Source organism: Eulemur rufifrons, chromosome 7 (assembly GCF_041146395.1).
Source record: "Eulemur rufifrons isolate Redbay chromosome 7, OSU_ERuf_1, whole genome shotgun sequence".
Lineage (NCBI taxonomy): Eukaryota > Metazoa > Chordata > Mammalia > Primates > Lemuridae > Eulemur > Eulemur rufifrons.
In genome coordinates, this window is record NC_090989.1 from 208,387,354 (window position 1) to 208,400,433 (window position 13,080).

Sequence of the window (13,080 nt, forward strand, 5' to 3'; positions counted from 1 at the left end):
TGTTTTGTATTCCAAATAAATCATACATATATATGTATATACACACAGAGACATACACATATATCTTTTGGTAGCATACTAGATACACTGTACTATAGTCTATACCTCATGTCTTCTATTTAAGGGTACATCTTAGACATCCTTTTGTATTAATATGTAAAGAGTATCCCAAATTCTTTCACTGTATGGATCTCTCAACTTTCTTTAACTAGTTCTCTATTGAAACACAGTTAGGTTGTTGGTTGTCTTTTGATATTGCAAATAATGCAGCAATGAGTAATCTTATAGGAAGTCATTTTTCTCACATATATCTGTGCTCTGACCTCAATTAAAATTTTTATTTAAACATTCTTCTTCTTCTTTTTTTCTTTTTCTTTTTTCTTTTTCTTTTTTTTTTTTTTTTTTTTTTTTTGAGCTAAGGTCTTACTCTGTCACCCAGGAGAGATCACAGTGTTACCAAAAGCTCAGCACTTGTCCCTGAGGCCACATCAGAAGAACGAGGACAAGTGGCTTGAGGAAAAGGAAAGAGAAGTTTATTAATTTGCCAGCAAATGAGAATGGCAAACTCTCATCTAAAAGTACCATTTCCCATCCCGCCCCCCCACACCCTTTTAGCACAAATACAGAGCTTTTCAAAGGGGGTTTTCAACTTTGGGCTACTGCTGTTCCACTGTAGCATCTCTGGTGAAGATCATCTCCTCACTTCTGTTCCATTGAGCCAACTCCTGGGGTTTAAGATACTAGAAACCAAGAACTAAGGGCATTCCTCTGCCCTTCTGATTCTTGGCCTCAGTCAGGGGTGCAAGTTTTACTTCCCAAAAGAGTGGGTGGGGGTGTTAAAGAGACACCTTGTCAAACATTTTGCTCTTTTTCAGGACTTTACCTCTATTACAACAGCTCATTGTAACCTTGAACTCTTGAGCTCAAGTGGTACTCCAGCCTCAGCTTCCAAGTAGCTTGGACTGGAGAGATAGCTGATCAGCTCTTAGTCCTAAAGGCAATTGATAGAATAATAATAACCATTCAGTTATAACCATTCCAAGACCTGACATTAATTATAAGGAATTCTAACAACTCAGATGGAAACCTGAATCTAGTCTCTTTAATTCTAAGCAGTGTTCCTTGTAAAGGTTGAATAACTGTTAATAGACATATATTTGTGTGATAACTTGCTTTTTATTCTCTAAATTGCCTCCAATGTATTGCCTTAGGATATCTCTACTGTTTCTTGTTCTCCCACTACTGTAACAGAGGGAATGGCCTGAAAAACAAACAAACAAAAAACCGAAAAAAAAACAGCAAAAATGTTTTCTGTCTCTTTAAAACCTCCAAAACCTCCCCAACTCCTTTTGGAAAGTAAAACCTGCATCCCCGTCTCAGGCCAGTGGTCAGGAGGGGCAGGAGAGTGTCTTTTGCTCTTTGTGCTATAGGAGATGGCTCAGCTGAACTGCCAGGCAGAGGCCCAGGTTCAGGCAGGCAGAGGTCCTGGGCAGAGGTCACAAGATTGTCTTCAGCTCTGTATTTCTGCTTATGATTAGGACAATGGCATTTTAGACAGGAATCTCCATCCTTCTCATTTTCCAGCAAATTAATAAACCTCTCTTTCCTTCTCCTCAGACCCCTTGTCCTTGTTCTTCTTAATGCGGCCTCAGGGACAAGTGCCAAGCTTTCAGTAACAGACTTGTCATCCCTGGGTGGGCCCATCATGCCAAAGTAAAGAGGTGTCCCATAGAAAAGAGAAGCCAAGTCCCCACTGAAGGCGCCAGACTTTAGACAATTTAAAATATCTGTTCAAGGAAAAGAGAAAAATGAAAATGTTTTCTGTCACTAATCTTTCTTTGGTTATTTGTTCTGTCTATAGGTTGGAGACACAACTCCTTAGTGAGGATTTCCCCAGGCTACTGCCTCTTCTGTCCTGATCTGTCTTGCTCCTGGGTTTGTCATCGTAAACTTTGTTCTGTGCTTTATATGATTTTTAAATTTGTAGGAGTCAGTCTCTCAGATCACCTACAGGGTGTGACTAATAGCTCTGTACCCAAGCACCCCATGTTTCTTTCTAACCCAGGCCTATATCAGACCTGTGTACAAGGCAACAGTCCATTTCACCTTGTCAATCCTCAATGATTTTTTTGTTTTTTTGGCCTGGTAACCTGTTGTAAATATACTACCAAAGCTTTGCAATGGCATACATAATTATAAACCTTCCATCCAAAACATTGCCCCAATTCAGCAAGAAGCAGCACGATGACTGCTTCACCCATCCTCCCATAGACATGGAAGAATAAAATCGACAGTTGGGAATATGTAACAGAAAAAATGTCAAAAATGTTTTCTGTCTCTTTAAAACCTCCAAAACCTCCCTCACTCCTTTTGGGAACTAAAACATGCTTCCCTGCCTCAGGCCACTGGTCAGAAAAGGCAGGGGAATGTCCTTTGTTCTTTGTGCTACAGGACATGGCTCAACTGAACTGAGGGGCAGAGGCCCAAATTTGGGCCGGCAGAGGTCCTGGGTGGAGGTCATGGGATTGTCTTCAGCCGAGATGGGATGATCAGAATCATCAACTGTACTTGAACAACAATAGCCTACAACTGAAAACTCTCCCTTTAAAAGCTCTGTATTTCTGCTTAGGATTAGGATGATGGTATTTTAGACAGGAGTCTCCATCCTCCTCATTTGCCAGCAAAGTAATAAACCTCTCTTTCCTTCTCCTCAGACCACTTGTCCTTGTTCTTCTGATGTGGCCTCAGGGACAAGTGCCAAGCTTTCAGTAACACTACCACCTTCCCAGCTCCATTAAAATGTAAAACTTAGGTAATTAGCTTTTTCTAAGAACAGTGCCAAATTTATGGTAAGGTGTTTTAAATCTTGGATTAGGAAAGAAAGCAAGAAAGTATAGTGGTAGAAAATATAGACTTAGAGAAAAAAGATCAAAAAATATTCTGACCCCTTTGGTTATAGGGATTGTAACAAGGAGGGGGAATTTGGGAGAAGTTTTGGCTTTTTGGTCAGAGGCTTGGAAAAGGATATTGTCTGACTCCTATCACATGAGGCTCGTCACAGCCTGCCAAAGAGGTAGCTTTGAATTACAGCTTATATAGCATCTTCAACAAAGAACAAGGTCAGGTGCAGTGGCTCACACCTGTAATACTTGCACTCTGGGAGGCTGAGACAGGAGGATCACTTGAGGTTAGGAGTTCGAAACCAGCCTGAGCAACAGTGAGACCCCATTTCTACTAAAACTAGAAAAAAATTAGCCAGGCATGGTGGTGTGCACCTGTAGTCCCAGCTACTCAGGAGGCAGAGGTGGGAGGATCATTTGAGTCCAGGAATTGGAGGTTGCACTGAGCTATAATGGTTACAAAAGGTCTCACCTAATTCCCTGTGGTCATTTGATTTGTTCAGTTGGTTGCCTATAAGCCTAGGTTCATGGCTCAAATGAACCATTTGCAAATTGAGATTGTCACATTACTATTAATTTTACTTTTTCCCTTTTTAATCTGTTACTTGTTAAAACCTTTACAGAAGTATAACTCCCAACAGACAATGCTGGCCCAGCACTTTGAGATGATAGCAAAAGACATGGAACACACAAAATTGAACTTAATAATGGGCTCCAGGTAGACTTAGCCTGAGAGCCACTTCCTTCAAACCTCTGCTGTCACTCAAATGTGGCTATGAGGGCTTTGACACTGACTCTTAGTTGCCAACCACTCCCCTAACATGGGACACAACCAGGAACTGGGACAGGTCCATCCTGGCATCAAGGGACAATCGATTAATCAGTGATGCTTTCAGAGAAAGATTTTTTTTTTTTTTTTTGAGACAGAGTCTTGCTCTGTTGCTTGCTGGAGCTAGAGTGCTATGGCATCAGCCTAGTTCACAGCAATCTGAAATTCCTGGGCTCAAGCGATCCTCCTGCCTCAGCCTCCCGAGTAGCTGGGACTACAGGTGTGTACCACCACGCCTGGCTGGTTCCTGAGTTTTGCTAAATGCACCATGGCAACACAAGATATTAACAACAGAGAAAAGTAGATGAGGGGCATATGGGAACCCCATATATTTGCAACTTTTCTATAAATGTAAAACTATTCTAAAATTAAAAGTTGATTTAAATAAAATCACTTCCATAAATAACCAAGCATTCATCACATAAAAATCCAAGGAGTCGCCAAGGATTATGACACCTTTTAGGATGTTTTTGCATATAAGTTTGTGGTTTCAGACCAATTCCCAGAGAAATTTTAGAACAGATTAATAGATAAAGATAATAGCCAACATTTATTGCACTGTTATTATGAGCCAGGCACTACATTAAGCAATTGTAAACACATTAACTCATTGAATTTTCATAAAACTGTATGAAGTAGTCACTATTTCATTCTTACTTTTCAAATAACAAAATAAAATAGTTTATGAGCTGTTAGACATATCAATGTTGATGATGAAGTAATTCATCCAAAAGCATCTCAATAAAAACCACTGGAAGGCATTTGTCTAGTTACTCCATAATTAAGTCTATATATTCTGATTCCTGATTTTGCCTTTTGCTTTCCAAAGTTAATTTCACCCTGAATTCGGACTTAGTGTAGGAAAACATCCTGTTGCATGGCAAGAGTGACACCATCTTGAAGCAAAACCACCATGATAACCAAAAGTTTGACTCCTGCAAACCAAGGTGTTCCCATGGCATAGACAACCCCACATAAAGAAACAATGCCTGTAGCATAGGTAACTTTTCATCAAGATGTTTATCTAATCTCCCCAGTGGTCACAAGTTTCACTTGAAAGTCTGAGGCATGACCAGCTGCACATGTCTTTACGCTAAAAGCTTGCTATAGAAAGGATATTTTCTGGAGGGCAGGTTCAGGGATCCACTGTCTCTCAGCTTCCAGAGACATGGCTTCTGTTTGTAAGTCCCTATTGAATGTTTCTTTCTGAGAAACTGGAATGTCAGCCTCTTTTTTCAGCCTCATATTTCATATTTCTGCATAAGGACATCCAGTTTTCCCAGCACGATTTATTGAAGAGACTGTCCTTTCCCCACTGTACATTCTTGGTAACTTTGTCAAAGATAAGTTCACTATGTTCAGGCTACATACATTGCCTTTGCCACCCAAGTCAGAGCTTTAGGCATGTCTGTCCCCCAGACAGTGCACACTGCACCCATTAGATGTGTATACACCCATCCCGCCTCCCCCATCCACTCGACACTTGATGAATCTTACCACTAAATGTGTACCTAAGTGTTGATCAGTCAATACCAACTTGGTGGTGAGTACATGTGGTGCTTGTCCCTCCATTCTTGTGATACTTCACCCAGTAGAAGGAACTCCAGCTCTATCCAGGACAATACAAGAGGTACCAGATCACCACTGCCCTCTGTGGCTTAGCAGAAAGCTCCATCGTATACATACATCACACTTCACTAATCCACTCTTGTATTGATGGTCACTTGGGCCGTTTCCACATCCCTCAAATTGTGTTACACATGGATCCCCACAATAAACACTCACCAATGTAAAATCATCCAAAAGCTAAAGGTCAAAGGCCAGATACTACAATGGCTCAAAAGAGAAAACAGAGCAACAAAGTTCAACTCAACAGGGTGAACAGAAATCTGCCCCACTTAATTCTCTCAAATGTGAATGGCTTTAATTTCCTACTAAAGAGACATAGGCTGGCCAAATGGATAAATATAAACAAGCCAAGTATATGCTGTCTTCAGGAAACACATATAACACACAAGGATGCATTCAGACTCAAGCTGAAGGGATGGAAAACAATATTTCAAGCAAACGGAAGCCAAAAGAAAGCTGGGGTGGTAGTTCTGATTTCAGATAACTTAGTCTTCAAATCAACAAAAGTAATGAAAGACAAAGATGGTCACTCTATAATGGTGAAGGGTACAATTCAACAAGAAGACATAACAATTCTAAATATTTATGCACCTAACTCAGGGGCACCCAGATTCATAAAGCAAATCCTACTTGATCTAAACAAAATGATAAACAGCAACACTGTAATAGCCAGGGACTTCAACATCCCTCTGACAGAACAGGACAGATACTCCAAACAGAAAATAAACAAACAAACAATGGACTTAAACAGAACTCTAGAACAAATGGGCCTGACTGATATTTACAGAACATTCTACCCCCAAACCACTGAATATACATTTTTCTCGTCAGCTCCGGGGATATTCTCTAAGATTGACCATATCCTAGGCCACAAGACATGTCTCAAAAAATTTAAAAAAAACCAGGAATAATACCATGTATCTTCTCAGACCACATTGGAATAAAATTAGAAGTCAACTCCAAAGGAAACTCTCATCTCTACACAAAGTCATGGAGACTAAACAACCTTCTGATGAACAATTATTGTGTTAAGGAAGAAATCAAGATGGAAATCAAAAGATTCTTGAACTGAATGGTATCAAAAGATTCTTGAAATGAAAAGATTTGAACTGAATGGTAAAGGAGACACAAGTTATCAAAATCAGTGGGACACAACTAAAGCAGTCCTGAGAGGAAAATTTATAGCCATAAATGCCTACATCCAAAAGACAGAAAGATCACAAATCAACAATCTAATGAATTGTCTCAAAGAACTGGAAAAGGATGAGCAAACCAACCCCAAACCCAGCAGAAGAAAATAAATAGCAAAGATCAGAGCAGAACTAAAGGAAATTGATAATAAAAAAGCTATGCAGAAAATTAACAAAACAAAAAGTTCATTCTTTTTTTTTTTTTTTTTTTTTTGATGCAGAGTCACTTTGTTGCCCAGGCTAGAGTGAGTGTCGTGGCGTCAGCCTAGCTCACAGCAACCTCAAACTCCTGAGCTCAAGGGATCCTCCTGTCTCAGCCTCCCGAGTAGTTGGGACTACAGGCATGCACCACCATGCCCGGCTAATTTTTTTTATATATATATATTTTTAGCTGTCCATATAATTTCCTTCTATTTTTGGTAGAGATGGGGTCTCGCTCTTGCTCAGGCTGGTCTCGAACTCCTGAGCTCAAACGATCCGCCCACCTCGGCCTCCCAGAGTGCTAGGATTACAGGCGTGAGCCACCGCGCCCGGCCAAAAAGTTCATTCTTTGAAAAAATAAAATTGACATGCCTCATGCTAGATTAAGAAGAAGAAGAAAAGAAAGAACTCTAATAAGCTCCATCAGGAATGAAAAAGGAAAAATTACAACTGATGCCACAGAAATACAAAATATAACCTATGAATACTATAAAAACCTCTATGCACATAAACTTGAAAATGTGGAGGAAATGGACAAATTCTTAGAAACACAGCCTCCCTAGGCGCAATCAGGAAGAAATAGAATTGCTTGGGACTTTTTAAGCAGGAATTGAGACACTAAAAACAATTTAAGTCATATTTTGACCTATAGTCTATGAAATGTTGCAAATAAATTTTCCTAAGTATTGTGATTATCAGTATATTTTATTTTATGCTGCTAATGAACAGTTCACCTTTTCACAAAATTATGAAAGACCAATGGCTGAATTAAGGGCATGTGGAGAAACTTACACCATGTGCTGAAGAAGTAGACATCTGTGATCAGAAACACATTGGTAATTACTCTGTGCCGACATCCTTACATGTGCCTGTGTTTGTATAAGTAACATATTTCTGTTTTTATTCATTGTATATGCCTAAAATGTGAATAATGGAATGTTAAGCACAAGTTATATCATGAATTAACTTATCTGTTCTGTCATGTTTAGAAACTTAACTAAATGTGTTTTCGTACAATAGCTCCCAGTAACTCAGAAACAAGTGCTCATTTGTGTTAGAAAATGTGTGATCTTTGAGGTCAAATAAGAAAATTACTTTATCCTGTAACAGAATGATTTCTTACCCAAACAAAACACATAATCTGTATTTTACCCTTCTTTTTTAGACATTTTGTTGAGAATGGAGTATAGAGAAGAAGAAATTGAGCACTCTCTCAGAAAATGGCAACACGATGAAATTACTACGAACTATATGTTACTGAAGGGAAAAATCTCTTGAAGTAAGAGTAATCAGAGAGGAAGAGCTGAAATACCTTTTATGTAAATTATCAGTTTATGTTAAATTATTTTCTTAGTTTTGCTTTGATTCAAACCTTGCCCAAGCCCCAGCCCCAGTCTTTGACTCAAACCTTGCCCAAGCTCCAGCTCCAGCCCCCACCTTTGGATAAGATCCACAGCCAGGTCCCTCTGTCTCCTGCTCCCCCAGAAGTACCATATTGCTCTCCACCCCAGAGTAAAGGGGACCCTACAGGAAGCTGTAGAACAACTTGCCCTACATCCCAGGAGAAGGCACAATTCCTCATCCCAACTGCAGGTGAGCATCTGGAATGGCCCTTGCAGAAGTGACTGAGGTGAAAGGGGCAAATGTTATCCTCTCTGCTCAAAAACTCTCGGGCCTCCTGTAGCCAACCCACTCCAGACCTTCCCCAGGATAGCGAGGATTCTCAGAGCCACAAGTCTGCCTCCGTTCTTCTCAGAGATTCGATCATCCCTGAGCACCAGGAGCAGCACAAGCAACATATTCAAAGGAGTTTCACCCCCGATAAAGACCAGTTGGGCCCTCCCTGCAGATCCCAAGCACCCATGATGCAGCCTCAGGGTGAATTCCCAGGGAGGGGTCAGCCTGGGGCAGAAGACAAGCCTGGGGCATTTGCAGGTAAAAGCAGCAAGGATGAGCAGAAGATGGGCTCCAGGCACTCTGAAAGATTCTCTCAGGAGGGTTCCATAAGTGTCAAAGAAGACAAGGACCCAACCAGGAACCTAGGGCAAGATCTGAAGAGGTTCCCAGAAGATCTATCTATACATAGGTTCAAGAAATACTTTGGTGAAAGTTCTGGAGGACAAGGAGGAGGAGGAGTCAGATACTGACTGGATTAGGCTCCAGAGGTATAAATCAGGAAATTATCTACCCAGGGGCCCAGAGAAGCAGCAGGTTGACAAAACCCTGAATTTCCAATTGGACCAGAAGGTGGGGGAGATCAACGAAGGCACGGTCCCTGTGCGTGAGCATCAGTCCAGGATCACTGCCAGCCGTACTGTTCTCAAGTCTGACACCCACCATAAGCCCAGAAATCTAGCATCCTTGAGGGGTCAGAAATGCCATGTGAACACCTCCCAGGAGCTTTTTTCCTTGATCCCTGCACTCAGGAGATGCATGAACCACATATTATAAGGTTTCGTGTGAGGCATAGATGGGGTTCCAATCTCCAGTCCCTGGAGCCCATAAATCTTGCGGGTCAAACCCCACCCTTTCCATTCTCCAGCCTTCCCTCCTGGGCCACTGGTGAATTTGGGGATGGCTCCATAGCTGCGGTTGCCAATTTTCTGGGAGAACATCCTTGGAAAGGATGTTGATTAGTACCATCCAATTGGTACTAATAGATCAACATTTAGGTGCACATATGGAAGTAACATTCATCAGGGATTGGGCAGGTGTCGGGGGCGGGAGGAGGGGATGGGTAAATTCACACCTAATGGGTGCAGTACGTGCTGTCTGGAGAATGAGCATGCTTGCAGCTTTGACTCAGCTGGTGCAAAGGCAATTTATGTGACCAAAGCGTTTGTACCCCTGTAATATTCTGAAATTTAGAAAAATTATAGAGACAGAAAGTATAATGGTGGTTGCCAGGGTTGTGGGTTCAGAGGAATGGAAAGTTATTGTTTAATGGGTACAGAGTTTCAGTTTTGCAACATAAAAAGAGTTCTGGAGATGGATGACAGTGATGGTTGCACAATATGAATGTACTTAATACCCCTGAACTGTACACTTAAATATTTTTAAGATGCTAAATTTTCTGCTACATGTATTTTACTACGGTAAAAAAAATTGAAAACAAAAATGGGGCTAACAGTACTATTTATCTCCCTGGGTTACTTTGAGGCTGATATGAGATAATACAGGGGATCTGGACTTAGCACATAGCAAGTGCTCAATTAATGATAGCTTTGATTATTATTAACTCTGTGCTCATCTGAGTCACAGAAATAACAAGTCTTGTGATTGTTCCTTAGTTCTCTGCCATGGCCAGTCACTTTGGAGTTAAGAGGAATACATGTCCAGTTGTGCCCCAGGATTGCTTGGTCCTGAGGGAGGCAGACTCAGAATTCCCTAAAGGACTCTCTGATTAGCCAAACACCCTCATTGGATAGAATGCAGAGAGTTCTTTGGTCGCCAGGATAGAAACTTTGATGCTCACCAGACATTCCATCTATTTCCTCATATCTAGTTTTGTTTTGTTTTGTTTTGTCTTTTTTCAGATAGAGACGGGTTTATGCATAATAGTATGGGATGGACTGGGAAAGTTCCAGGGCCTGTAGTGATGAGCTTCTCAGGAACAGACAGACAGGAGTGGCCCAGACAGACCAGCAGACAGAGGAACAGGGAAACAAAACCAAATGGGGAAACAGTTGTGTCCAGGTATCAGATCTAGCTCTGCCCTGGGGACTGGGTGGAGCAGGGCTGACAGGGGCCTCCATCCTGGTAGGGGCCCCTCTCCTCACTCCCTGCTGCCCTCATCTGGCATGCTGGGACCTTTGGCAGGCAGAGTTTCCAGAGCTATGGAATAGTTGGTCTGAGTGGGCAGAGGATCAAGGCTCTTGGAGACTCCCTGGAGAGGTGGAGGCCTGGGTGGTGTGGGGTTAGCAGCACTGGGGGGAATGTGGCCAGACTCCAGGTGCCTGGGGTGGGGCCACTGCTCAGCAGGGCGCCTGTGTCCAGGGCAGGCCCCCCCCCACCCTGTCCACCACACCAACATGGTGCAATAAATAAAGTTTCAAGTTGTTAAGTCGGTGTTGAACAGAGAGCTGGAGGCTTGCAGACAGGCAGGGGCTTTGAAAGAGAAGCCCCAGCCACCCACCATGGCCTCTCAGTGGGCTCTAACTGTATTAAGTCAATCTTGGGCACTGGAGTGGATGTCTGGCCCGGATGTCCACATGGGCACTCCGTGCAGGGGCTCAGCCCCTCAGACCAGGGCCAAAGCCTGCTCAGTGGGGCAAAAGCAGGGCAGCATGGTGCCCACAGCGTCCACAATGGCTGCCAGTTGCTAAGCCTGTGCCTGAGGCCCACAGAGCTGCATGCAGTCTGCCAGCCGCAGCAAGTACTCAAGGTTGTGGCCAGAGAAGCCTCGGCAGACCAGTATCTGCCTAGCGATGGCCTCCTCAGGCACAGGGCCCAGGTAGCCAGGGAGCTCTGGGCTGGCCACATAGGCCAACGCCTTGCGTGGTTGGTCAGGGGCATCTTGAAGATAGAAAGTGACCTCCTTGGTATCATAGCTGCCAGGCACTGCCTCCCGCACATTCAGGAACTTCAGGGCCTCGCTCACCTGCTTGCCTGGCACCTGGTACGTCACGCCCCGAGTGCAGCCCTCGTGATCTTCAAGGAGAGTCACCACACCGCCAGGCATCTTGTCGCTGCCCCGATGGAAGGTGTCTCCCTGCCAGAAATGGCGGCTGTAGCCGCGCACAAAGCCCACACGGCTGTCACTGTAAGTGAAGTCAGGCCTCCACACCAGGGAGCCGCACCTGAAAGTCCACAGTGCTTGAGCATCGCCGTCGTCCCGGGGGTGCTGAGCGGAGGGCGCAGGGGACCGCGAGCGGGGCACGGTGTTCGGGGCTGCGGATTCCTGCTTCACGGTGCAGGGCTCAGGAGACCGCCACCTTCGCCAAGGTCAAGCAGGTACCTGAGTGCCGAGCTGAAGCAATACCAGACGGAGCAAAGGTGACGCCCTGGACGAGTGTCAGGCTGAGCTGAAGAAACTCCGCAAGAAGAGCCAGGGGAGCAAGACCCCGCAGAAGTTCTCGGACAAGGAGCTGCAGTACATCGATGCCATCAGCAACAAGCAGGGCGAGCTGGAGGGCTACGTGTCCGAGGCCTACAAGAGGGCCCTCACCGAGGAGCGCCGGCGGTTCTGCTTCCTCGTGGAGAAGCGGTTGGCCGTGGCCAAGAACGCTGCCGCCTACCGCGCCAAGGTCAAGGAGCTGCTGGCCCAGAAGCTGTCGCTGTGGCAACAGGCTGTGCTGACCCCAACAAGATCCCCGACCGCGCGGTCCAGCTGATGCAGCAAGTGGCTAGCAGCAACGCTGCCACACTCCCCGGCATTCTGTCGGCCTCCAAGTCCAACCCGGTCATCTCAGACTCCGTTCCGGGAGCCAAGCCCCTGCCGGTGCCCCCCGAGCTGGCACCGTTTGTTGGGTCCCAGAGGAAGCTGAGCTACTCTTGCTCTAACACGCTGCCCGTGCGCAAGAGCGTGACCCCCCAAAATAGCTATGCCGCCACTGGGAACAAGACTCTGCCCCGCTCCAGCTCCATGGCTGCCGGCCTGGAGCGCAACAGGAGCATGCGGGTGAAGGCCATCTTCTCCCACGCAGCTGGGGACAACAGCACCCTGCTGAGCTTCAAGGAAGGGGACCTCATCACCCTGCTGGTGCCCGAGGCCCGTGGTGGCTGGCATTATGGCCAGAGCGAGACCAAGCTCCTGCAGCAGGGCAAGAGCAGTAGCTCCGGGAACCTCCTGGACAAGGACGACCTGGCCCTGCCACCCCCCCATCCCCGACTATGGCGCGTCCTCCCGGGCCTTCCCCACCCAGATGGCCGCCACATTCAAGCAGCGGCCCTACAGCGTGGCGGTGCCCGCCTTCTCCCAGGGTCTGGACGACTATGGCGCCGGGTCCGTGAGCAGGAATCGCTTCGCCCATGTACAGCCGAAACCCACGGTGACCAACGACAGGTCTGCTCCCCTCCTCAGCTGAGGGCCACGTCTGCTCTGCTGCCCCTGTGGCCACCACCCCACCCCCACATGGAATCTATCTGTCACCATCTGCGTGTTCCTGCTTAGGGAACGGCCACGCCCCCGCCTGCCAGACTGCGCCCACTGCAATCTGGCCTGGATCCTGGCTGTACCTGGCTGAGGCCCCACGGAGTGAGGGCTGGTCCCTGAGAGGCCCTGGGGCAGAGGGACCCGCCTCCTTGAGGGCAGGCGCCTCTGGGTCATGGGCCACAGAGCCCTGGGGCACTCCTGGGTCTGGAGGACAGGGAGGACATCCAGTCAGCCGTA

The 13,080-nt window shown here is 45.5% G+C and overlaps 2 pseudogenes; one reads left to right on the forward strand and one right to left on the reverse strand.

Moving 5' to 3' along the window:
- Positions 1 to 10,989: 10,989 nt before the first annotated feature.
- LOC138387899 (glutathione-specific gamma-glutamylcyclotransferase 1-like) lies at positions 10,990 to 11,664 on the reverse strand (annotated as a pseudogene).
- A 9-nt stretch (positions 11,665 to 11,673) lies between these two features.
- Positions 11,674 to 12,775, forward strand: LOC138387903 (BAR/IMD domain-containing adapter protein 2 pseudogene; annotated as a pseudogene).
- Positions 12,776 to 13,080: the final 305 nt, after the last annotated feature.